We start from the raw sequence: 24,671 nt of genomic DNA, 5'->3' as shown, positions 1-24,671 counted from the left end.
CTTGCACCACAATGCAGTGCTGAAAGAGGAGGAATCTACATAAAAACGCCTTCCTGGCAACGCCCAAATGCCCTGCTGCCATGCAGATAAACACTGGCAGCGGCAGCAAGTGCATGCCCACAGCCACCCCTTGTTCCTTCACACCTTGTATCAGCTGTAATCCAGTCCAGTCCAGTGCTGCCTGCTGAGCAGCACTGACCAACACTGCCTGGGCCCAGGCTTTTATCTCTGAGGCCCCATTATGATGTCAGAAAGCTGGCTCTGGAATCCTGAGGGCTCCACTATGACACGTGCAAAGTTCCGTCTGAACTTTATATAAGACGGTGAGGCTCAGTCAGTCACTCAGTGTTGCCTGAGAGGGCAACACTGCAACAGCCGGCCGCCAGGCTGTCTTTTTTTTGCACAGCTAGTTGCCTCCAGGAGGCCACAAGAGGGAGACAAGGGACTGCAAAATGGAAAATAGGCATCCACCAACTTTACAGACAACTTCTCCTTGCTCCTACAACCTCCATCCTTGCACAGTTTGTTATTCTTCTAGGTAACATAGTAACAAATCCAAATTGCTGCTCTCTTTGTAGGCAAGCAAGGCTTTGTTGCAACTGCAATTCTTACTTCTTCTTGAAATGTAGGGACGACAGTACATTCCATCACATCCATCTAGTGTACACAGGTAGGTCCATTGTGGCGGGCAGGCGAGCGGGCGGGCTGCTTTATTGGCTGTTTGCTGTTCCCCTACTCCACTCCACTATTTGACTGTTGTGCTGCATCAATCAATCAATCAATCAATCAATCAATCAATCAATCAATCAATCAATCAATCAGTGGCTGGCTCAGGTGCAGCTCTTTAACTTACCTAAAAGGGAGGGCGGAGAGAAGACAAGGAAGGTGAATGAGGTGTTCCAATGTGAAATGCCGGAAACACAGAAACACAGACGACACACAACAAGAGGTGGCAATCTATTCATTAATTGCATTTAATCAATGAGCTCATTATCACTCATGCATTGTCCAACAGGTGTTGAAATAATGGGATTAAAAGGGGAGATCCCTTCAGAAAGACAGAAACAATAGCAAAGACAAAAAACACTTTTGGAATCTGCTTTTAGTCAACACATAAGGAAAGGGTGCACCGGTCCTGGAAATACTGCAATACCAGGTCAATGCGTGGAGTGGACAGAGCAAGCTCTATTTCCATCTCCCTGTTCTAAAAATCCATTTAATATATGGTCCCCAGATAGGGGACGTATCAGATATTAAACTGATAAGAACAGATACTACACTTGATCTTAGCCAAAAGGCCGAGAAGCGATAACCCGAACGGGCCGCGCGTTGCCCGAGCCTGCCCGATACTGCTGTTCAGCCCTTGCAGCGATTCAGCCTACTTCTAGGCAATTCCATGGGGCCCTGCAGGCTCACACACTCACAGCTACACGGGAGGTGAATAAAGGCCGGAGAGGAAGCCAGACAGGATTTGCTTCTTTTGCTTGCACCACAATGCAGTGCTGAAAGAGGAGGAATCTACATAAAAACGCCTTCCTGGCAACGCCCAAATGCCCTGCTGCCATGCAGATAAACACTGGCAGCGGCAGCAAGTGCATGCCCACAGCCACCCCTTGTTCCTTCACACCTTGTATCAGCTGTAATCCAGTCCAGTCCAGTGCTGCCTGCTGAGCAGCACTGACCAACACTGCCTGGGCCCAGGCTTTTATCTCTGAGGCCCCATTATGATGTCAGAAAGCTGGCTCTGGAATCCTGAGGGCTCCACTATGACACGTGCAAAGTTCCGTCTGAACTTTATATAAGACGGTGAGGCTCAGTCAGTCACTCAGTGTTGCCTGAGAGGGCAACACTGCAACAGCCGGCCGCCAGGCTGTCTTTTTTTTGCACAGCTAGTTGCCTCCAGGAGGCCACAAGAGGGAGACAAGGGACTGCAAAATGGAAAATAGGCATCCACCAACTTTACAGACAACTTCTCCTTGCTCCTACAACCTCCATCCTTGCACAGTTTGTTATTCTTCTAGGTAACATAGTAACAAATCCAAATTGCTGCTCTCTTTGTAGGCAAGCAAGGCTTTGTTGCAACTGCAATTCTTACTTCTTCTTGAAATGTAGGGACGACAGTACATTCCATCACATCCATCTAGTGTACACAGGTAGGTCCATTGTGGCGGGCAGGCGAGCGGGCGGGCTGCTTTATTGGCTGTTTGCTGTTCCCCTACTCCACTCCACTATTTGACTGTTGTGCTGCATCAATCAATCAATCAATCAATCAATCAATCAATCAATCAATCAATCAGTGGCTGGCTCAGGTGCAGCTCTTTAACTTACCTAAAAGGGAGGGCGGAGAGAAGACAAGGAAGGTGAATGAGGTGTTCCAATGTGAAATGCCGGAAACACAGAAACACAGACGACACACAACAAGAGGTGGCAATCTATTCATTAATTGCATTTAATCAATGAGCTCATTATCACTCATGCATTGTCCAACAGGTGTTGAAATAATGGGATTAAAAGGGGAGATCCCTTCAGAAAGACAGAAACAATAGCAAAGACAAAAAACACTTTTGGAATCTGCTTTTAGTCAACACATAAGGAAAGGGTGCACCGGTCCTGGAAATACTGCAATACCAGGTCAATGCGTGGAGTGGACAGAGCAAGCTCTATTTCCATCTCCCTGTTCTAAAAATCCATTTAATATATGGTCCCCAGATAGGGGACGTATCAGATATTAAACTGATAAGAACAGATACTACACTTGATCTTAGCCAAAAGGCCGAGAAGCGATAACCCGAACGGGCCGCGCGTTGCCCGAGCCTGCCCGATACTGCTGTTCAGCCCTTGCAGCGATTCAGCCTACTTCTAGGCAATTCCATGGGGCCCTGCAGGCTCACACACTCACAGCTACACGGGAGGTGAATAAAGGCCGGAGAGGAAGCCAGACAGGATTTGCTTCTTTTGCTTGCACCACAATGCAGTGCTGAAAGAGGAGGAATCTACATAAAAACGCCTTCCTGGCAACGCCCAAATGCCCTGCTGCCATGCAGATAAACACTGGCAGCGGCAGCAAGTGCATGCCCACAGCCACCCCTTGTTCCTTCACACCTTGTATCAGCTGTAATCCAGTCCAGTCCAGTGCTGCCTGCTGAGCAGCACTGACCAACACTGCCTGGGCCCAGGCTTTTATCTCTGAGGCCCCATTATGATGTCAGAAAGCTGGCTCTGGAATCCTGAGGGCTCCACTATGACACGTGCAAAGTTCCGTCTGAACTTTATATAAGACGGTGAGGCTCAGTCAGTCACTCAGTGTTGCCTGAGAGGGCAACACTGCAACAGCCGGCCGCCAGGCTGTCTTTTTTTTGCACAGCTAGTTGCCTCCAGGAGGCCACAAGAGGGAGACAAGGGACTGCAAAATGGAAAATAGGCATCCACCAACTTTACAGACAACTTCTCCTTGCTCCTACAACCTCCATCCTTGCACAGTTTGTTATTCTTCTAGGTAACATAGTAACAAATCCAAATTGCTGCTCTCTTTGTAGGCAAGCAAGGCTTTGTTGCAACTGCAATTCTTACTTCTTCTTGAAATGTAGGGACGACAGTACATTCCATCACATCCATCTAGTGTACACAGGTAGGTCCATTGTGGCGGGCAGGCGAGCGGGCGGGCTGCTTTATTGGCTGTTTGCTGTTCCCCTACTCCACTCCACTATTTGACTGTTGTGCTGCATCAATCAATCAATCAATCAATCAATCAATCAATCAATCAATCAATCAATCAATCAATCAATCAGTGGCTGGCTCAGGTGCAGCTCTTTAACTTACCTAAAAGGGAGGGCGGAGAGAAGACAAGGAAGGTGAATGAGGTGTTCCAATGTGAAATGCCGGAAACACAGAAACACAGACGACACACAACAAGAGGTGGCAATCTATTCATTAATTGCATTTAATCAATGAGCTCATTATCACTCATGCATTGTCCAACAGGTGTTGAAATAATGGGATTAAAAGGGGAGATCCCTTCAGAAAGACAGAAACAATAGCAAAGACAAAAAACACTTTTGGAATCTGCTTTTAGTCAACACATAAGGAAAGGGTGCACCGGTCCTGGAAATACTGCAATACCAGGTCAATGCGTGGAGTGGACAGAGCAAGCTCTATTTCCATCTCCCTGTTCTAAAAATCCATTTAATATATGGTCCCCAGATAGGGGACGTATCAGATATTAAACTGATAAGAACAGATACTACACTTGATCTTAGCCAAAAGGCCGAGAAGCGATAACCCGAACGGGCCGCGCGTTGCCCGAGCCTGCCCGATACTGCTGTTCAGCCCTTGCAGCGATTCAGCCTACTTCTAGGCAATTCCATGGGGCCCTGCAGGCTCACACACTCACAGCTACACGGGAGGTGAATAAAGGCCGGAGAGGAAGCCAGACAGGATTTGCTTCTTTTGCTTGCACCACAATGCAGTGCTGAAAGAGGAGGAATCTACATAAAAACGCCTTCCTGGCAACGCCCAAATGCCCTGCTGCCATGCAGATAAACACTGGCAGCGGCAGCAAGTGCATGCCCACAGCCACCCCTTGTTCCTTCACACCTTGTATCAGCTGTAATCCAGTCCAGTCCAGTGCTGCCTGCTGAGCAGCACTGACCAACACTGCCTGGGCCCAGGCTTTTATCTCTGAGGCCCCATTATGATGTCAGAAAGCTGGCTCTGGAATCCTGAGGGCTCCACTATGACACGTGCAAAGTTCCGTCTGAACTTTATATAAGACGGTGAGGCTCAGTCAGTCACTCAGTGTTGCCTGAGAGGGCAACACTGCAACAGCCGGCCGCCAGGCTGTCTTTTTTTTGCACAGCTAGTTGCCTCCAGGAGGCCACAAGAGGGAGACAAGGGACTGCAAAATGGAAAATAGGCATCCACCAACTTTACAGACAACTTCTCCTTGCTCCTACAACCTCCATCCTTGCACAGTTTGTTATTCTTCTAGGTAACATAGTAACAAATCCAAATTGCTGCTCTCTTTGTAGGCAAGCAAGGCTTTGTTGCAACTGCAATTCTTACTTCTTCTTGAAATGTAGGGACGACAGTACATTCCATCACATCCATCTAGTGTACACAGGTAGGTCCATTGTGGCGGGCAGGCGAGCGGGCGGGCTGCTTTATTGGCTGTTTGCTGTTCCCCTACTCCACTCCACTATTTGACTGTTGTGCTGCATCAATCAATCAATCAATCAATCAATCAATCAATCAATCAATCAATCAATCAATCAATCAGTGGCTGGCTCAGGTGCAGCTCTTTAACTTACCTAAAAGGGAGGGCGGAGAGAAGACAAGGAAGGTGAATGAGGTGTTCCAATGTGAAATGCCGGAAACACAGAAACACAGACGACACACAACAAGAGGTGGCAATCTATTCATTAATTGCATTTAATCAATGAGCTCATTATCACTCATGCATTGTCCAACAGGTGTTGAAATAATGGGATTAAAAGGGGAGATCCCTTCAGAAAGACAGAAACAATAGCAAAGACAAAAAACACTTTTGGAATCTGCTTTTAGTCAACACATAAGGAAAGGGTGCACCGGTCCTGGAAATACTGCAATACCAGGTCAATGCGTGGAGTGGACAGAGCAAGCTCTATTTCCATCTCCCTGTTCTAAAAATCCATTTAATATATGGTCCCCAGATAGGGGACGTATCAGATATTAAACTGATAAGAACAGATACTACACTTGATCTTAGCCAAAAGGCCGAGAAGCGATAACCCGAACGGGCCGCGCGTTGCCCGAGCCTGCCCGATACTGCTGTTCAGCCCTTGCAGCGATTCAGCCTACTTCTAGGCAATTCCATGGGGCCCTGCAGGCTCACACACTCACAGCTACACGGGAGGTGAATAAAGGCCGGAGAGGAAGCCAGACAGGATTTGCTTCTTTTGCTTGCACCACAATGCAGTGCTGAAAGAGGAGGAATCTACATAAAAACGCCTTCCTGGCAACGCCCAAATGCCCTGCTGCCATGCAGATAAACACTGGCAGCGGCAGCAAGTGCATGCCCACAGCCACCCCTTGTTCCTTCACACCTTGTATCAGCTGTAATCCAGTCCAGTCCAGTGCTGCCTGCTGAGCAGCACTGACCAACACTGCCTGGGCCCAGGCTTTTATCTCTGAGGCCCCATTATGATGTCAGAAAGCTGGCTCTGGAATCCTGAGGGCTCCACTATGACACGTGCAAAGTTCCGTCTGAACTTTATATAAGACGGTGAGGCTCAGTCAGTCACTCAGTGTTGCCTGAGAGGGCAACACTGCAACAGCCGGCCGCCAGGCTGTCTTTTTTTTGCACAGCTAGTTGCCTCCAGGAGGCCACAAGAGGGAGACAAGGGACTGCAAAATGGAAAATAGGCATCCACCAACTTTACAGACAACTTCTCCTTGCTCCTACAACCTCCATCCTTGCACAGTTTGTTATTCTTCTAGGTAACATAGTAACAAATCCAAATTGCTGCTCTCTTTGTAGGCAAGCAAGGCTTTGTTGCAACTGCAATTCTTACTTCTTCTTGAAATGTAGGGACGACAGTACATTCCATCACATCCATCTAGTGTACACAGGTAGGTCCATTGTGGCGGGCAGGCGAGCGGGCGGGCTGCTTTATTGGCTGTTTGCTGTTCCCCTACTCCACTCCACTATTTGACTGTTGTGCTGCATCAATCAATCAATCAATCAATCAATCAATCAATCAATCAATCAATCAATCAGTGGCTGGCTCAGGTGCAGCTCTTTAACTTACCTAAAAGGGAGGGCGGAGAGAAGACAAGGAAGGTGAATGAGGTGTTCCAATGTGAAATGCCGGAAACACAGAAACACAGACGACACACAACAAGAGGTGGCAATCTATTCATTAATTGCATTTAATCAATGAGCTCATTATCACTCATGCATTGTCCAACAGGTGTTGAAATAATGGGATTAAAAGGGGAGATCCCTTCAGAAAGACAGAAACAATAGCAAAGACAAAAAACACTTTTGGAATCTGCTTTTAGTCAACACATAAGGAAAGGGTGCACCGGTCCTGGAAATACTGCAATACCAGGTCAATGCGTGGAGTGGACAGAGCAAGCTCTATTTCCATCTCCCTGTTCTAAAAATCCATTTAATATATGGTCCCCAGATAGGGGACGTATCAGATATTAAACTGATAAGAACAGATACTACACTTGATCTTAGCCAAAAGGCCGAGAAGCGATAACCCGAACGGGCCGCGCGTTGCCCGAGCCTGCCCGATACTGCTGTTCAGCCCTTGCAGCGATTCAGCCTACTTCTAGGCAATTCCATGGGGCCCTGCAGGCTCACACACTCACAGCTACACGGGAGGTGAATAAAGGCCGGAGAGGAAGCCAGACAGGATTTGCTTCTTTTGCTTGCACCACAATGCAGTGCTGAAAGAGGAGGAATCTACATAAAAACGCCTTCCTGGCAACGCCCAAATGCCCTGCTGCCATGCAGATAAACACTGGCAGCGGCAGCAAGTGCATGCCCACAGCCACCCCTTGTTCCTTCACACCTTGTATCAGCTGTAATCCAGTCCAGTCCAGTGCTGCCTGCTGAGCAGCACTGACCAACACTGCCTGGGCCCAGGCTTTTATCTCTGAGGCCCCATTATGATGTCAGAAAGCTGGCTCTGGAATCCTGAGGGCTCCACTATGACACGTGCAAAGTTCCGTCTGAACTTTATATAAGACGGTGAGGCTCAGTCAGTCACTCAGTGTTGCCTGAGAGGGCAACACTGCAACAGCCGGCCGCCAGGCTGTCTTTTTTTTGCACAGCTAGTTGCCTCCAGGAGGCCACAAGAGGGAGACAAGGGACTGCAAAATGGAAAATAGGCATCCACCAACTTTACAGACAACTTCTCCTTGCTCCTACAACCTCCATCCTTGCACAGTTTGTTATTCTTCTAGGTAACATAGTAACAAATCCAAATTGCTGCTCTCTTTGTAGGCAAGCAAGGCTTTGTTGCAACTGCAATTCTTACTTCTTCTTGAAATGTAGGGACGACAGTACATTCCATCACATCCATCTAGTGTACACAGGTAGGTCCATTGTGGCGGGCAGGCGAGCGGGCGGGCTGCTTTATTGGCTGTTTGCTGTTCCCCTACTCCACTCCACTATTTGACTGTTGTGCTGCATCAATCAATCAATCAATCAATCAATCAGTGGCTGGCTCAGGTGCAGCTCTTTAACTTACCTAAAAGGGAGGGCGGAGAGAAGACAAGGAAGGTGAATGAGGTGTTCCAATGTGAAATGCCGGAAACACAGAAACACAGACGACACACAACAAGAGGTGGCAATCTATTCATTAATTGCATTTAATCAATGAGCTCATTATCACTCATGCATTGTCCAACAGGTGTTGAAATAATGGGATTAAAAGGGGAGATCCCTTCAGAAAGACAGAAACAATAGCAAAGACAAAAAACACTTTTAGAATCTGCTTTTAGTCAACACATAAGGAAAGGGTGCACCGGTCCTGGAAATACTGCAATACCAGGTCAATGCGTGGAGTGGACAGAGCAAGCTCTATTTCCATCTCCCTGTTCTAAAAATCCATTTAATATATGGTCCCCAGATAGGGGACGTATCAGATATTAAACTGATAAGAACAGATACTACACTTGATCTTAGCCAAAAGGCCGAGAAGCGATAACCCGAACGGGCCGCGCGTTGCCCGAGCCTGCCCGATACTGCTGTTCAGCCCTTGCAGCGATTCAGCCTACTTCTAGGCAATTCCATGGGGCCCTGCAGGCTCACACACTCACAGCTACACGGGAGGTGAATAAAGGCCGGGGAGGAAGCCAGACAGGATTTGCTTCTTTTGCTTGCACCACAATGCAGTGCTGAAAGAGGAGGAATCTACATAAAAACGCCTTCCTGGCAACGCCCAAATGCCCTGCTGCCATGCAGATAAACACTGGCAGCGGCAGCAAGTGCATGCCCACAGCCACCCCTTGTTCCTTCACACCTTGTATCAGCTGTAATCCAGTCCAGTCCAGTGCTGCCTGCTGAGCAGCACTGACCAACACTGCCTGGGCCCAGGCTTTTATCTCTGAGGCCCCATTATGATGTCAGAAAGCTGGCTCTGGAATCCTGAGGGCTCCACTATGACACGTGCAAAGTTCCGTCTGAACTTTATATAAGACGGTGAGGCTCAGTCAGTCACTCAGTGTTGCCTGAGAGGGCAACACTGCAACAGCCGGCCGCCAGGCTGTCTTTTTTTTGCACAGCTAGTTGCCTCCAGGAGGCCACAAGAGGGAGACAAGGGACTGCAAAATGGAAAATAGGCATCCACCAACTTTACAGACAACTTCTCCTTGCTCCTACAACCTCCATCCTTGCACAGTTTGTTATTCTTCTAGGTAACATAGTAACAAATCCAAATTGCTGCTCTCTTTGTAGGCAAGCAAGGCTTTGTTGCAACTGCAATTCTTACTTCTTCTTGAAATGTAGGGACGACAGTACATTCCATCACATCCATCTAGTGTACACAGGATGGTCCATTGTGGCGGGCAGGCGAGCGGGCGGGCTGCTTTATTGGCTGTTTGCTGTTCCCCTACTCCACTCCACTATTTGACTGTTGTGCTGCATCAATCAATCAATCAATCAATCAATCAATCAATCAATCAATCAATCAATCAGTGGCTGGCTCAGGTGCAGCTCTTTAACTTACCTAAAAGGGAGGGCGGAGAGAAGACAAGGAAGGTGAATGAGGTGTTCCAATGTGAAATGCCGGAAACACAGAAACACAGACGACACACAACAAGAGGTGGCAATCTATTCATTAATTGCATTTAATCAATGAGCTCATTATCACTCATGCATTGTCCAACAGGTGTTGAAATAATGGGATTAAAAGGGGAGATCCCTTCAGAAAGACAGAAACAATAGCAAAGACAAAAAACACTTTTGGAATCTGCTTTTAGTCAACACATAAGGAAAGGGTGCACCGGTCCTGGAAATACTGCAATACCAGGTCAATGCGTGGAGTGGACAGAGCAAGCTCTATTTCCATCTCCCTGTTCTAAAAATCCATTTAATATATGGTCCCCAGATAGGGGACGTATCAGATATTAAACTGATAAGAACAGATACTACACTTGATCTTAGCCAAAAGGCCGAGAAGCGATAACCCGAACGGGCCGCGCGTTGCCCGAGCCTGCCCGATACTGCTGTTCAGCCCTTGCAGCGATTCAGCCTACTTCTAGGCAATTCCATGGGGCCCTGCAGGCTCACACACTCACAGCTACACGGGAGGTGAATAAAGGCCGGAGAGGAAGCCAGACAGGATTTGCTTCTTTTGCTTGCACCACAATGCAGTGCTGAAAGAGGAGGAATCTACATAAAAACGCCTTCCTGGCAACGCCCAAATGCCCTGCTGCCATGCAGATAAACACTGGCAGCGGCAGCAAGTGCATGCCCACAGCCACCCCTTGTTCCTTCACACCTTGTATCAGCTGTAATCCAGTCCAGTCCAGTGCTGCCTGCTGAGCAGCACTGACCAACACTGCCTGGGCCCAGGCTTTTATCTCTGAGGCCCCATTATGATGTCAGAAAGCTGGCTCTGGAATCCTGAGGGCTCCACTATGACACGTGCAAAGTTCCGTCTGAACTTTATATAAGACGGTGAGGCTCAGTCAGTCACTCAGTGTTGCCTGAGAGGGCAACACTGCAACAGCCGGCCGCCAGGCTGTCTTTTTTTTGCACAGCTAGTTGCCTCCAGGAGGCCACAAGAGGGAGACAAGGGACTGCAAAATGGAAAATAGGCATCCACCAACTTTACAGACAACTTCTCCTTGCTCCTACAACCTCCATCCTTGCACAGTTTGTTATTCTTCTAGGTAACATAGTAACAAATCCAAATTGCTGCTCTCTTTGTAGGCAAGCAAGGCTTTGTTGCAACTGCAATTCTTACTTCTTCTTGAAATGTAGGGACGACAGTACATTCCATCACATCCATCTAGTGTACACAGGTAGGTCCATTGTGGCGGGCAGGCGAGCGGGCGGGCTGCTTTATTGGCTGTTTGCTGTTCCCCTACTCCACTCCACTATTTGACTGTTGTGCTGCATCAATCAATCAATCAATCAATCAATCAATCAATCAATCAATCAATCAATCAATCAATCAGTGGCTGGCTCAGGTGCAGCTCTTTAACTTACCTAAAAGGGAGGGCGGAGAGAAGACAAGGAAGGTGAATGAGGTGTTCCAATGTGAAATGCCGGAAACACAGAAACACAGACGACACACAACAAGAGGTGGCAATCTATTCATTAATTGCATTTAATCAATGAGCTCATTATCACTCATGCATTGTCCAACAGGTGTTGAAATAATGGGATTAAAAGGGGAGATCCCTTCAGAAAGACAGAAACAATAGCAAAGACAAAAAACACTTTTGGAATCTGCTTTTAGTCAACACATAAGGAAAGGGTGCACCGGTCCTGGAAATACTGCAATACCAGGTCAATGCGTGGAGTGGACAGAGCAAGCTCTATTTCCATCTCCCTGTTCTAAAAATCCATTTAATATATGGTCCCCAGATAGGGGACGTATCAGATATTAAACTGATAAGAACAGATACTACACTTGATCTTAGCCAAAAGGCCGAGAAGCGATAACCCGAACGGGCCGCGCGTTGCCCGAGCCTGCCCGATACTGCTGTTCAGCCCTTGCAGCGATTCAGCCTACTTCTAGGCAATTCCATGGGGCCCTGCAGGCTCACACACTCACAGCTACACGGGAGGTGAATAAAGGCCGGAGAGGAAGCCAGACAGGATTTGCTTCTTTTGCTTGCACCACAATGCAGTGCTGAAAGAGGAGGAATCTACATAAAAACGCCTTCCTGGCAACGCCCAAATGCCCTGCTGCCATGCAGATAAACACTGGCAGCGGCAGCAAGTGCATGCCCACAGCCACCCCTTGTTCCTTCACACCTTGTATCAGCTGTAATCCAGTCCAGTCCAGTGCTGCCTGCTGAGCAGCACTGACCAACACTGCCTGGGCCCAGGCTTTTATCTCTGAGGCCCCATTATGATGTCAGAAAGCTGGCTCTGGAATCCTGAGGGCTCCACTATGACACGTGCAAAGTTCCGTCTGAACTTTATATAAGACGGTGAGGCTCAGTCAGTCACTCAGTGTTGCCTGAGAGGGCAACACTGCAACAGCCGGCCGCCAGGCTGTCTTTTTTTTGCACAGCTAGTTGCCTCCAGGAGGCCACAAGAGGGAGACAAGGGACTGCAAAATGGAAAATAGGCATCCACCAACTTTACAGACAACTTCTCCTTGCTCCTACAACCTCCATCCTTGCACAGTTTGTTATTCTTCTAGGTAACATAGTAACAAATCCAAATTGCTGCTCTCTTTGTAGGCAAGCAAGGCTTTGTTGCAACTGCAATTCTTACTTCTTCTTGAAATGTAGGGACGACAGTACATTCCATCACATCCATCTAGTGTACACAGGTAGGTCCATTGTGGCGGGCAGGCGAGCGGGCGGGCTGCTTTATTGGCTGTTTGCTGTTCCCCTACTCCACTCCACTATTTGACTGTTGTGCTGCATCAATCAATCAATCAATCAATCAATCAATCAATCAATCAATCAGTGGCTGGCTCAGGTGCAGCTCTTTAACTTACCTAAAAGGGAGGGCGGAGAGAAGACAAGGAAGGTGAATGAGGTGTTCCAATGTGAAATGCCGGAAACACAGAAACACAGACGACACACAACAAGAGGTGGCAATCTATTCATTAATTGCATTTAATCAATGAGCTCATTATCACTCATGCATTGTCCAACAGGTGTTGAAATAATGGGATTAAAAGGGGAGATCCCTTCAGAAAGACAGAAACAATAGCAAAGACAAAAAACACTTTTGGAATCTGCTTTTAGTCAACACATAAGGAAAGGGTGCACCGGTCCTGGAAATACTGCAATACCAGGTCAATGCGTGGAGTGGACAGAGCAAGCTCTATTTCCATCTCCCTGTTCTAAAAATCCATTTAATATATGGTCCCCAGATAGGGGACGTATCAGATATTAAACTGATAAGAACAGATACTACACTTGATCTTAGCCAAAAGGCCGAGAAGCGATAACCCGAACGGGCCGCGCGTTGCCCGAGCCTGCCCGATACTGCTGTTCAGCCCTTGCAGCGATTCAGCCTACTTCTAGGCAATTCCATGGGGCCCTGCAGGCTCACACACTCACAGCTACACGGGAGGTGAATAAAGGCCGGAGAGGAAGCCAGACAGGATTTGCTTCTTTTGCTTGCACCACAATGCAGTGCTGAAAGAGGAGGAATCTACATAAAAACGCCTTCCTGGCAACGCCCAAATGCCCTGCTGCCATGCAGATAAACACTGGCAGCGGCAGCAAGTGCATGCCCACAGCCACCCCTTGTTCCTTCACACCTTGTATCAGCTGTAATCCAGTCCAGTCCAGTGCTGCCTGCTGAGCAGCACTGACCAACACTGCCTGGGCCCAGGCTTTTATCTCTGAGGCCCCATTATGATGTCAGAAAGCTGGCTCTGGAATCCTGAGGGCTCCACTATGACACGTGCAAAGTTCCGTCTGAACTTTATATAAGACGGTGAGGCTCAGTCAGTCACTCAGTGTTGCCTGAGAGGGCAACACTGCAACAGCCGGCCGCCAGGCTGTCTTTTTTTTGCACAGCTAGTTGCCTCCAGGAGGCCACAAGAGGGAGACAAGGGACTGCAAAATGGAAAATAGGCATCCACCAACTTTACAGACAACTTCTCCTTGCTCCTACAACCTCCATCCTTGCACAGTTTGTTATTCTTCTAGGTAACATAGTAACAAATCCAAATTGCTGCTCTCTTTGTAGGCAAGCAAGGCTTTGTTGCAACTGCAATTCTTACTTCTTCTTGAAATGTAGGGACGACAGTACATTCCATCACATCCATCTAGTGTACACAGGTAGGTCCATTGTGGCGGGCAGGCGAGCGGGCGGGCTGCTTTATTGGCTGTTTGCTGTTCCCCTACTCCACTCCACTATTTGACTGTTGTGCTGCATCAATCAATCAATCAATCAATCAATCAATCAATCAATCAATCAATCAATCAATCAATCAGTGGCTGGCTCAGGTGCAGCTCTTTAACTTACCTAAAAGGGAGGGCGGAGAGAAGACAAGGAAGGTGAATGAGGTGTTCCAATGTGAAATGCCGGAAACACAGAAACACAGACGACACACAACAAGAGGTGGCAATCTATTCATTAATTGCATTTAATCAATGAGCTCATTATCACTCATGCATTGTCCAACAGGTGTTGAAATAATGGGATTAAAAGGGGAGATCCCTTCAGAAAGACAGAAACAATAGCAAAGACAAAAAACACTTTTGGAATCTGCTTTTAGTCAACACATAAGGAAAGGGTGCACCGGTCCTGGAAATACTGCAATACCAGGTCAATGCGTGGAGTGGACAGAGCAAGCTCTATTTCCATCTCCCTGTTCTAAAAATCCATTTAATATATGGTCCCCAGATAGGGGACGTATCAGATATTAAACTGATAAGAACAGATACTACACTTGATCTTAGCCAAAAGGCCGAGAAGCGATAACCCGCCCGAGCCTGCCCGATACTGCTGTTCAGCCCTTGCAGCGATTCAGCCTACTTCTAGGCAATTCCATGGGGCCCTGCAGGCTCACACACTCACAGCTACACGGGAGGTGAATAAAGGCCGGAGAGGAAGCCAGACAGGATTTGCTTCTTTTGCTTGCACCACAATGCAGTGCTGAAAGAGGAGGAATCTACATAAAAACGCCTTCCTGGCAACGCCCAAATGCCCTGCTGCCATGCAGATAAACACTGGCAGCGGCAGCAAGTGCATGCCCACAGCCACCCCTTGTTCCTTCACACCTTGTATCAGCTGTAATCCAGTCCAGTCCAGTGCTGCCTGCTGAGCAGCACTGACCAACACTGCCTGGGCCCAGGCTTTTATCTCTGAGGCCCCATTATGATGTCAGAAAGCTGGCTCTGGAATCCTGAGGGCTCCACTATGACACGTGCAAAGTTCCGTCTGAACTTTATATAAGACGGTGAGGCTCAGTCAGTCACTCAGTGTTGCCTGAGAGGGCAACACTGCAACAGCCGGCCGCCAGGCTGTCTTTTTTTTGCACAGCTAGTTGCCTCCAGGAGGCCACAAGAGGGAGACAAGGGACTGCAAAATGGAAAATAGGCATCCACCAACTTTACAGACAACTTCTCCTTGCTCCTACAACCTCCATCCTTGCACAGTTTGTTATTCTTCTAGGTAACATAGTAACAAATCCAAATTGCTGCTCTCTTTGTAGGCAAGCAAGGCTTTGTTGCAACTGCAATTCTTACTTCTTCTTGAAATGTAGGGACGACAGTACATTCCATCACATCCATCTAGTGTACACAGGTAGGTCCATTGTGGCGGGCAGGCGAGCGGGCGGGCTGCTTTATTGGCTGTTTGCTGTTCCCCTACTCCACTCCACTATTTGACTGTTGTGCTGCATCAATCAATCAATCAATCAATCAATCAATCAATCAATCAATCAATCAATCAATCAGTGGCTGGCTCAGGTGCAGCTCTTTAACTTACCTAAAAGGGAGGGCGGAGAGAAGACAAGGAAGGTGAATGAGGTGTTCCAATGTGAAATGCCGGAAACACAGAAACACAGACGACACACAACAAGAGGTGGCAATCTATTCATTAATTGCATTTAATCAATGAGCTCATTATCACTCATGCATTGTCCAACAGGTGTTGAAATAATGGGATTAAAAGGGGAGATCCCTTCAGAAAGACAGAAACAATAGCAAAGACAAAAAACACTTTTGGAATCTGCTTTTAGTCAACACATAAGGAAAGGGTGCACCGGTCCTGGAAATACTGCAATACCAGGTCAATGCGTGGAGTGGACAGAGCAAGCTCTATTTCCATCTCCCTGTTCTAAAAATCCATTTAATATATGGTCCCCAGATAGGGGACGTATCAGATATTAAACTGATAAGAACAGATACTACACTTGATCTTAGCCAAAAGGCCGAGAAGCGATAACCCGAACGGGCCGCGCGTTGCCCGAGCCTGCCCGATACTGCTGTTCAGCCCTTGCAGCGATTCAGCCTACTTCTAGGCAATTCCATGGGGACCCTGCAGGCTCACACACTCACAGCTACACGGGAGGTGAATAAAGGCCGGAGAGGAAGCCAGACAGGATTTGCTTCTTTTGCTTGCACCACAATGCAGTGCTGAAAGAGGAGGAATCTACATAAAAACGCCTTCCTGGCAACGCCCAAATGCCCTGCTGCCATGCAGATAAACACTGGCAGCGGCAGCAAGTGCATGCCCACAGCCACCCCTTGTTCCTTCACACCTTGTATCAGCTGTAATCCAGTCCAGTCCAGTGCTGCCTGCTGAGCAGCACTGACCAACACTGCCTGGGCCCAGGCTTTTATCTCTGAGGCCCCATTATGATGTCAGAAAGCTGGCTCTGGAATCCTGAGGGCTCCACTATGACACGTGCAAAGTTCCGTCTGAACTTTATATAAGACGGTGAGGCTCAGTCAGTCACTCAGTGTTGCCTGAGAGGGCAACACTGCAACAGCCGGCCGCCAGGCTGTCTTTTTTTTGCACAGCTAGTTGCCTCCAGGAGGCCACAAGAGGGAGACAAGGGACTGCAAAATGGAAAATAGGCATCCACCAACTTTACAGACAACTTCTCCTTGCTCCTACAACCTCCATCCTTGCACAGTTTGTTATTCTTCTAGGTAACATAGTAACAAATCCAAATTGCTGCTCTCTTTGTAGGCAAGCAAGGCTTTGTTGCAACTGCAATTCTTACTTCTTCTTGAAATGTAGGGACGACAGTACATTCCATCACATCCATCTAGTGTACACAGGTAGGTCCATTGTGGCGGGCAGGCGAGCGGGCGGGCTGCTTTATTGGCTGTTTGCTGTTCCCCTACTCCACTCCACTATTTGACTGTTGTGCTGCATCAATCAATCAATCAATCAATCAATCAATCAATCAATCAATCAATCAATCAATCAATCAATCAGTGGCTGGCTCAGGTGCAGCTCTTTAACTTACCTAAAAGGGAGGGCGGAGAGAAGACAAGGAAGGTGAATGAGGTGTTCCAATGTGAAATGCCGGAAACACAGAAACACAGACGACACACAACAAGAGGTGGCAATCTATTCATTAATTGCATTTAATCAATGAGCTCATTATCACTCATGCATTGTCCAACAGGTGTTGAAATAATGGGATTAAAAGGGGAGATCCCTTCAGAAAGACAGAAACAATAGCAAAGACAAAAAACACTTTTGGAATCTGCTTTTAGTCAACACATAAGGAAAGGGTGCACCGGTCCTGGAAATACTGCAATACCAGGTCAATGCGTGGAGTGGACAGAGCAAGCTCTATTTCCATCTCCCTGTTCTAAAAATCCATTTAATATATGGTCCCCAGATAGGGGACGTATCAGATATTAAACTGATAAGAACAGATACTACACTTGATCTTAGCCAAAAGGCCGAGAAGCGATAACCCGAACGGGCCGCGCGTTGCCCGAGCCTGCCCGATACTGCTGTTCAGCCCTTGCAGCGATTCAGCCTACTTCTAGGCAATTCCATGGGGCCCTGCAGGCTCACACACTCACAGCTACACGGGAGGTGAATAAAGGCCGGAGAGGAAGCCAGACAGGATTTGCTTCTTTTGCTTGCACCACAATGCAGTGCTGAAAGAGGAGGAATCTACATAAAAACGCCTTCCTGGCAACGCCCAAATGCCCTGCTGCCATGCAGATAAACACTGGCAGCGGCAGCAAGTGCATGCCCACAGCCACCCCTTGTTCCTTCACACCTTGTATCAGCTGTAATCCAGTCCAGTCCAGTGCTGCCTGCTGAGCAGCACTGACCAACACTGCCTGGGCCCAGGCTTTTATCTCTGAGGCCCCATTATGATGTCAGAAAGCTGGCTCTGGAATCCTGAGGGCTCCACTATGACACGTGCAAAGTTCCGTCTGAACTTTATATAAGACGGTGAGGCTCAGTCAGTCACTCAGTGTTGCCTGAGAGGGCAACACTGCAACAGCCGGCCGCCAGGCTGTCTTTTTTTTGCACAGCTAGTTGCCTCCAGGAGGCCACAAGAGGGAGACAAGGGACTGCAAAATGGAAAATAGGCATCCACCAACTTTACAGACAACTTCTCCTTGCTCCTACAACCTCCATCCTTGCACAGTTTGTTATTCTTCTAGGTAACATAGTAACAAATCCAAATTGCTGCTCTCTTTGTAGGCAAGCAAGGCTTTGTTGCAACTGCAATTCTTACTTCTTCTTGAAATGTAGGGACGACAGTACATTCCATCACATCCATCTAGTGTACACAGGTAGGTCCATTGTGGCGGGCAGGCGAGCGGGCGGGCTGCTTTATTGGCTGTTTGCTGTTCCCCTACTCCACTCCACTATTTGACTGTTGTGCTGCATCAATCAATCAATCAATCAATCAATCAATCAATCAATCAATCAATCAATCAGTGGCTGGCTCAGGTGCAGCTCTTTAACTTACCTAAAAGGGAGGGCGGAGAGAAGACAAGGAAGGTGAATGAGGTGTTCCAATGTGAAATGCCGGAAACACAGAAACACAGACGACACACAACAAGAGGTGGCAATCTATTCATTAATTGCATTTAATCAATGAGCTCATTATCACTCATGCATTGTCCAACAGGTGTTGAAATAATGGGATTAAAAGGGGAGATCCCTTCAGAAAGACAGAAACAATAGCAAAGACAAAAAACACTTTTGGAATCTGCTTTTAGTCAACACATAAGGAAAGGGTGCACCGGTCCTGGAAATACTGCAATACCAGGTCAATGCGTGGAGTGGACAGAGCAAGCTCTATTTCCATCTCCCTGTTCTAAAAATCCATTTAATATATGGTCCCCAGATAGGGGACGTATCAGATATTAAACTGATAAGAACAGATACTACACTTGATCTTAGCCAAAAGGCCGAGAAGCGATAACCCGAACGGGCCGCGCGTTGCCCGAGCCTGCCCGATACTGCTGTTCAGCCCTTGCAGCGATTCAGCCTACTTCTAGGCAATTCCATGGGGCCCTGCAGGCTCACACACTCACAGCTACACGGGAGGTGAATAAAGGCCGGAGAGGAAGCCAGACAGGATTTGCTTCTTTTGCTTGCACCACAATGCAGTGCTGAAAGAGGAGGAATCTACATAAAAACGCCTTCCTGGCAACGCCCAAATGCCCTGCTGCCATGCAGATAAACACTGGCAGCGGCAGCAAGTGCATGCCCACAGCCACCCCTTGTTCCTTCACACCTTGTATCAGCTGTAATCCAGTCCAGTCCAGTGCTGCCTGCTGAGCAGCACTGACCAACACTGCCTGGGCCCAGGCTTTTATCTCTGAGGCCCCATTATGATGTCAGAAAGCTGGCTCTGGAATCCTGAGGGCTCCACTATGACACGTGCAAAGTTCCGTCTGAACTTTATATAAGACGGTGAGGCTCAGTCAGTCACTCAGTGTTGCCTGAGAGGGCAACACTGCAACAGCCGGCCGCCAGGCTGTCTTTTTTTTTGCACAGCTAGTTGCCTCCAGGAGGCCACAAGAGGGAGACAAGGGACTGCAAAATGGAAAATAGGCATCCACCAACTTTACAGACAACTTCTCCTTGCTCCTACAACCTCCATCCTTGCACAGTTTGTTATTCTTCTAGGTAACATAGTAACAAATCCAAATTGCTGCTCTCTTTGTAGGCAAGCAAGGCTTTGTTGCAACTGCAATTCTTACTTCTTCTTGAAATGTAGGGACGACAGTACATTCCATCACATCCATCTAGTGTACACAGGTAGGTCCATTGTGGCGGGCAGGCGAGCGGGCGGGCTGCTTTATTGGCTGTTTGCTGTTCCCCTACTCCACTCCACTATTTGACTGTTGTGCTGCATCAATCAATCAATCAATCAATCAATCAATCAATCAATCAATCAATCAATCAATCAGTGGCTGGCTCAGGTGCAGCTCTTTAACTTACCTAAAAGGGAGGGCGGAGAGAAGACAAGGAAGGTGAATGAGGTGTTCCAATGTGAAATGCCGGAAACACAGAAACACAGACGACACACAACAAGAGGTGGCAATCTATTCATTAATTGCATTTAATCAATGAGCTCATTATCACTCATGCATTGTCCAACAGGTGTTGAAATAATGGGATTAAAAGGGGAGATCCCTTCAGAAAGACAGAAACAATAGCAAAGACAAAAAACACTTTTGGAATCTGCTTTTAGTCAACACATAAGGAAAGGGTGCACCGGTCCTGGAAATACTGCAATACCAGGTCAATGCGTGGAGTGGACAGAGCAAGCTCTATTTCCATCTCCCTGTTCTAAAAATCCATTTAATATATGGTCCCCAGATAGGGGACGTATCAGATATTAAACTGATAAGAACAGATACTACACTTGATCTTAGCCAAAAGGCCGAGAAGCGATAACCCGAACGGGCCGCGCGTTGCCCGAGCCTGCCCGATACTGCTGTTCAGCCCTTGCAGCGATTCAGCCTACTTCTAGGCAATTCCATGGGGCCCTGCAGGCTCACACACTCACAGCTACACGGGAGGTGAATAAAGGCCGGAGAGGAAGCCAGACAGGATTTGCTTCTTTTGCTTGCACCACAATGCAGTGCTGAAAGAGGAGGAATCTACATAAAAACGCCTTCCTGGCAACGCCCAAATGCCCTGCTGCCATGCAGATAAACACTGGCAGCGGCAGCAAGTGCATGCCCACAGCCACCCCTTGTTCCTTCACACCTTGTATCAGCTGTAATCCAGTCCAGTCCAGTGCTGCCTGCTGAGCAGCACTGACCAACACTGCCTGGGCCCAGGCTTTTATCTCTGAGGCCCCATTATGATGTCAGAAAGCTGGCTCTGGAATCCTGAGGGCTCCACTATGACACGTGCAAAGTTCCGTCTGAACTTTATATAAGACGGTGAGGCTCAGTCAGTCACTCAGTGTTGCCTGAGAGGGCAACTCTGCAACAGCCGGCCGCCAGGCTGTCTTTTTTTTGCACAGCTAGTTGCCTCCAGGAGGCCACAAGAGGGAGACAAGGGACTGCAAAATGGAAAATAGGCATCCACAAACTTTACAGACAACTTCTCCTTGCTCCTACAACCTCCATCCTTGCACAGTTTGTTATTCTTCTAGGTAACATAGTAACAAATCCAAATTGCTGCTCTCTTTGTAGGCAAGCAAGGCTTTGTTGCAACTGCAATTCTTACTTCTTCTTGAAATGTAGGGACGACAGTACATTCCATCACATCCATCTAGTGTACACAGGTAGGTCCATTGTGGCGGGCAGGCGAGCGGGCGGGCTGCTTTATTGGCTGTTTGCTGTTCCCCTACTCCACTCCACTATTTGACTGTTGTGCTGCATCAATCAATCAATCAATCAATCAATCAATCAATCAATCAATCAATCAGTGGCTGGCTCAGGTGCAGCTCTTTAACTTACCTAAAAGGGAGGGCGGAGAGAAGACAAGGAAGGTGAATGAGGTGTTCCAATGTGAAATGCCGGAAACACAGAAACACAGACGACACACAACAAGAGGTGGCAATCTATTCATTAATTGCATTTAATCAATGAGCTCATTATCACTCATGCATTGTCCAACAGGTGTTGAAATAATGGGATTAAAAGGGGAGATCCCTTCAGAAAGACAGAAACAATAGCAAAGACAAAAAACACTTTTGGAATCTGCTTTTAGTCAACACATAAGGAAAGGGTGCACCGGTCCTGGAAATACTGCAATACCAGGTCAATGCGTGGAGTGGACAGAGCAAGCTCTATTTCCATCTCCCTGTTCTAAAAATCCATTTAATATATGGTCCCCAGATAGGGGACGTATCAGATATTAAACTGATAAGAACAGATACTACACTTGATCTTAGCCAAAAGGCCGAGAAGCGATAACCCGAACGGGCCGCGCGTTGCCCGAGCCTGCCCGATACTGCTGTTCAGCCCTTGCAGCGATTCAGCCTACTTCTAGGCAATTCCATGGGGCCCTGCAGGCTCACACACTCACAGCTACACGGGAGGTGAATAAAGGCCGGAGAGGAAGCCAGACAGGATTTGCTTCTTTTGCTTGCACCACAATGCAGTGCTGAAAGAGGAGGAATCTACATAAAAACGCCTTCCTGGCAACGCCCAAATGCCCTGCTGCCATGCAGATAAACACTGGCAGCGGCAGCAAGTGCATGCCCACAGCCACCCCTTGTTCCTTCACACCTTGTATCAGCTGTAATCCAGTCCAGTCCAGTGCTGCCTGCTGAGCAGCACTGACCAACACTGCCTGGGCCCAGGCTTTTATCTCTGAGGCCCCATTATGATGTCAGAAAGCTGGCTCTGGAATCCTGAGGGCTCCACTATGACACGTGCAAAGTTCCGTCTGAACTTTATATAAGACGGTGAGGCTCAGTCAGTCACTCAGTGTTGCCTGAGAGGGCAACACTGCAACAGCCGGCCGCCAGGCTGTCTTTTTTTTGCACAGCTAGTTGCCTCCAGGAGGCCACAAGAGGGAGACAAGGGACTGCAAAATGGAAAATATGCATCCACCAACTTTACAGACAACTTCTCCTTGCTCCTACAACCTCCATCCTTGCACAGTTTGTTATTCTTCTAGGTAACATAGTAACAAATCCAAATTGCTGCTCTCTTTGTAGGCAAGCAAGGCTTTGTTGCAACTGCAATTCTTACTTCTTCTTGAAATGTAGGGACGACAGTACATTCCATCACATCCATCTAGTGTACACAGGTAGGTCCATTGTGGCGGGCAGGCGAGCGGGCGGGCTGCTTTATTGGCTGTTTGCTGTTCCCCTACTCCACTCCACTATTTGACTGTTGTGCTGCATCAATCAATCAATCAATCAATCAATCAATCAATCAATCAATCAATCAGTGGCTGGCTCAGGTGCAGCTCTTTAACTTACCTAAAAGGGAGGGCGGAGAGAAGACAAGGAAGGTGAATGAGGTGTTCCAATGTGAAATGCCGGAAACACAGAAACACAGACGACACACAACAAGAGGTGGCAATCTATTCATTAATTGCATTTAATCAATGAGCTCATTATCACTCATGCATTGTCCAACAGGTGTTGAAATAATGGGATTAAAAGGGGAGATCCCTTCAGAAAGACAGAAACAATAGCAAAGACAAAAAACACTTTTGGAATCTGCTTTTAGTCAACACATAAGGAAAGGGTGCACCGGTCCTGGAAATACTGCAATACCAGGTCAATGCGTGGAGTGGACAGAGCAAGCTCTATTTCCATCTCCCTGTTCTAAAAATCCATTTAATATATGGTCCCCAGATAGGGGACATATCAGATATTAAACTGATAAGAACAGATACTACACTTGATCTTAGCCAAAAGGCCGAGAAGCGATAACCCGAACGGGCCGCGCGTTGCCCGAGCCTGCCCGATACTGCTGTTCAGCCCTTGCAGCGATTCAGCCTACTTCTAGGCAATTCCATGGGGCCCTGCAGGCTCACACACTCACAGCTACACGGGAGGTGAATAAAGGCCGGAGAGGAAGCCAGACAGGATTTGCTTCTTTTGCTTGCACCACAATGCAGTGCTGAAAGAGGAGGAATCTACATAAAAACGCCTTCCTGGCAACGCCCAAATGCCCTGCTGCCATGCAGATAAACACTGGCAGCGGCAGCAAGTGCATGCCCACAGCCACCCCTTGTTCCTTCACACCTTGTATCAGCTGTAATCCAGTCCAGTCCAGTGCTGCCTGCTGAGCAGCACTGACCAACACTGCCTGGGCCCAGGCTTTTATCTCTGAGGCCCCATTATGATGTCAGAAAGCTGGCTCTGGAATCCTGAGGGCTCCACTATGACACGTGCAAAGTTCCGTCTGAACTTTATATAAGACGGTGAGGCTCAGTCAGTCACTCAGTGTTGCCTGAGAGGGCAACACTGCAACAGCCGGCCGCCAGGCTGTCTTTTTTTTGCACAGCTAGTTGCCTCCAGGAGGCCACAAGAGGGAGACAAGGGACTGCAAAATGGAAAATATGCATCCACCAACTTTACAGACAACTTCTCCTTGCTCCTACAACCTCCATCCTTGCACAGTTTGTTATTCTTCTAGGTAACATAGTAACAAATCCAAATTGCTGCTCTCTTTGTAGGCAAGCAAGGCTTTGTTGCAACTGCAATTCTTACTTCTTCTTGAAATGTAGGGACGACAGTACATTCCATCACATCCATCTAGTGTACACAGGTAGGTCCATTGTGGCGGGCAGGCGAGCGGGCGGGCTGCTTTATTGGCTGTTTGCTGTTCCCCTACTCCACTCCACTATTTGACTGTTGTGCTGCATCAATCAATCAATCAATCAATCAATCAATCAATCAATCAATCAATCAATCAATCAATCAGTGGCTGGCTCAGGTGCAGCTCTTTAACTTACCTAAAAGGGAGGGCGGAGAGAAGACAAGGAAGGTGAATGAGGTGTTCCAATGTGAAATGCCGGAAACACAGAAACACAGACGACACACAACAAGAGGTGGCAATCTATTCATTAATTGCATTTAATCAATGAGCTCATTATCACTCAT

General features: G+C 47.8%; 16 non-coding genes across 16 annotated transcripts; all 16 read right to left on the bottom strand.

Moving 5' to 3' along the window:
* Nucleotides 1-1,119: 1,119 nt before the first annotated feature.
* On the bottom strand, nt 1,120-1,310 carry LOC142720806 (U2 spliceosomal RNA). Its single transcript, XR_012873573.1, has one exon. It is a non-coding gene; the product is annotated as a U2 spliceosomal RNA (small nuclear RNA).
* Nucleotides 1,311-2,594: 1,284 nt separating this feature from the next.
* Nucleotides 2,595-2,785, bottom strand: LOC142720805 (U2 spliceosomal RNA). Its single transcript, XR_012873572.1, has one exon. It is a non-coding gene; the product is annotated as a U2 spliceosomal RNA (small nuclear RNA).
* A 1,300-nt stretch (nt 2,786-4,085) lies between these two features.
* LOC142720803 (U2 spliceosomal RNA) lies at nt 4,086-4,276 on the bottom strand. The gene has a single exon (XR_012873570.1). It is a non-coding gene; the product is annotated as a U2 spliceosomal RNA (small nuclear RNA).
* A 1,296-nt stretch (nt 4,277-5,572) lies between these two features.
* On the bottom strand, nt 5,573-5,763 carry LOC142720802 (U2 spliceosomal RNA). The gene has a single exon (XR_012873569.1). It is a non-coding gene; the product is annotated as a U2 spliceosomal RNA (small nuclear RNA).
* Nucleotides 5,764-7,051: 1,288 nt separating this feature from the next.
* Nucleotides 7,052-7,242, bottom strand: LOC142720801 (U2 spliceosomal RNA). The gene has a single exon (XR_012873568.1). It is a non-coding gene; the product is annotated as a U2 spliceosomal RNA (small nuclear RNA).
* A 1,264-nt stretch (nt 7,243-8,506) lies between these two features.
* Nucleotides 8,507-8,697, bottom strand: LOC142720800 (U2 spliceosomal RNA). Its single transcript, XR_012873566.1, has one exon. It is a non-coding gene; the product is annotated as a U2 spliceosomal RNA (small nuclear RNA).
* A 1,288-nt stretch (nt 8,698-9,985) lies between these two features.
* LOC142720799 (U2 spliceosomal RNA) lies at nt 9,986-10,176 on the bottom strand. The gene has a single exon (XR_012873565.1). It is a non-coding gene; the product is annotated as a U2 spliceosomal RNA (small nuclear RNA).
* Nucleotides 10,177-11,472: 1,296 nt separating this feature from the next.
* On the bottom strand, nt 11,473-11,663 carry LOC142720798 (U2 spliceosomal RNA). Its single transcript, XR_012873564.1, has one exon. It is a non-coding gene; the product is annotated as a U2 spliceosomal RNA (small nuclear RNA).
* Nucleotides 11,664-12,943: 1,280 nt separating this feature from the next.
* Nucleotides 12,944-13,134, bottom strand: LOC142720797 (U2 spliceosomal RNA). Its single transcript, XR_012873563.1, has one exon. It is a non-coding gene; the product is annotated as a U2 spliceosomal RNA (small nuclear RNA).
* A 1,296-nt stretch (nt 13,135-14,430) lies between these two features.
* LOC142720795 (U2 spliceosomal RNA) lies at nt 14,431-14,621 on the bottom strand. The gene has a single exon (XR_012873562.1). It is a non-coding gene; the product is annotated as a U2 spliceosomal RNA (small nuclear RNA).
* A 1,276-nt stretch (nt 14,622-15,897) lies between these two features.
* Nucleotides 15,898-16,088, bottom strand: LOC142720794 (U2 spliceosomal RNA). Its single transcript, XR_012873561.1, has one exon. It is a non-coding gene; the product is annotated as a U2 spliceosomal RNA (small nuclear RNA).
* Nucleotides 16,089-17,389: 1,301 nt separating this feature from the next.
* On the bottom strand, nt 17,390-17,580 carry LOC142720793 (U2 spliceosomal RNA). The gene has a single exon (XR_012873560.1). It is a non-coding gene; the product is annotated as a U2 spliceosomal RNA (small nuclear RNA).
* A 1,288-nt stretch (nt 17,581-18,868) lies between these two features.
* Nucleotides 18,869-19,059, bottom strand: LOC142720791 (U2 spliceosomal RNA). Its single transcript, XR_012873558.1, has one exon. It is a non-coding gene; the product is annotated as a U2 spliceosomal RNA (small nuclear RNA).
* Nucleotides 19,060-20,352: 1,293 nt separating this feature from the next.
* On the bottom strand, nt 20,353-20,543 carry LOC142720790 (U2 spliceosomal RNA). Its single transcript, XR_012873557.1, has one exon. It is a non-coding gene; the product is annotated as a U2 spliceosomal RNA (small nuclear RNA).
* A 1,284-nt stretch (nt 20,544-21,827) lies between these two features.
* On the bottom strand, nt 21,828-22,018 carry LOC142720789 (U2 spliceosomal RNA). Its single transcript, XR_012873555.1, has one exon. It is a non-coding gene; the product is annotated as a U2 spliceosomal RNA (small nuclear RNA).
* Nucleotides 22,019-23,302: 1,284 nt separating this feature from the next.
* LOC142720737 (U2 spliceosomal RNA) lies at nt 23,303-23,493 on the bottom strand. Its single transcript, XR_012873505.1, has one exon. It is a non-coding gene; the product is annotated as a U2 spliceosomal RNA (small nuclear RNA).
* Between the last annotated feature and the right edge of the window lie 1,178 nt (nt 23,494-24,671).

This window comes from Rhinoderma darwinii, unplaced genomic scaffold (genome assembly GCF_050947455.1).
Source record: "Rhinoderma darwinii isolate aRhiDar2 unplaced genomic scaffold, aRhiDar2.hap1 Scaffold_507, whole genome shotgun sequence".
In the NCBI taxonomy this organism is placed as follows: Eukaryota; Metazoa; Chordata; class Amphibia; order Anura; family Rhinodermatidae; genus Rhinoderma; species Rhinoderma darwinii.
Note: the sequence above shows the minus strand (reverse complement) of the source record. Positions and strands in the feature narration are given on the sequence as shown.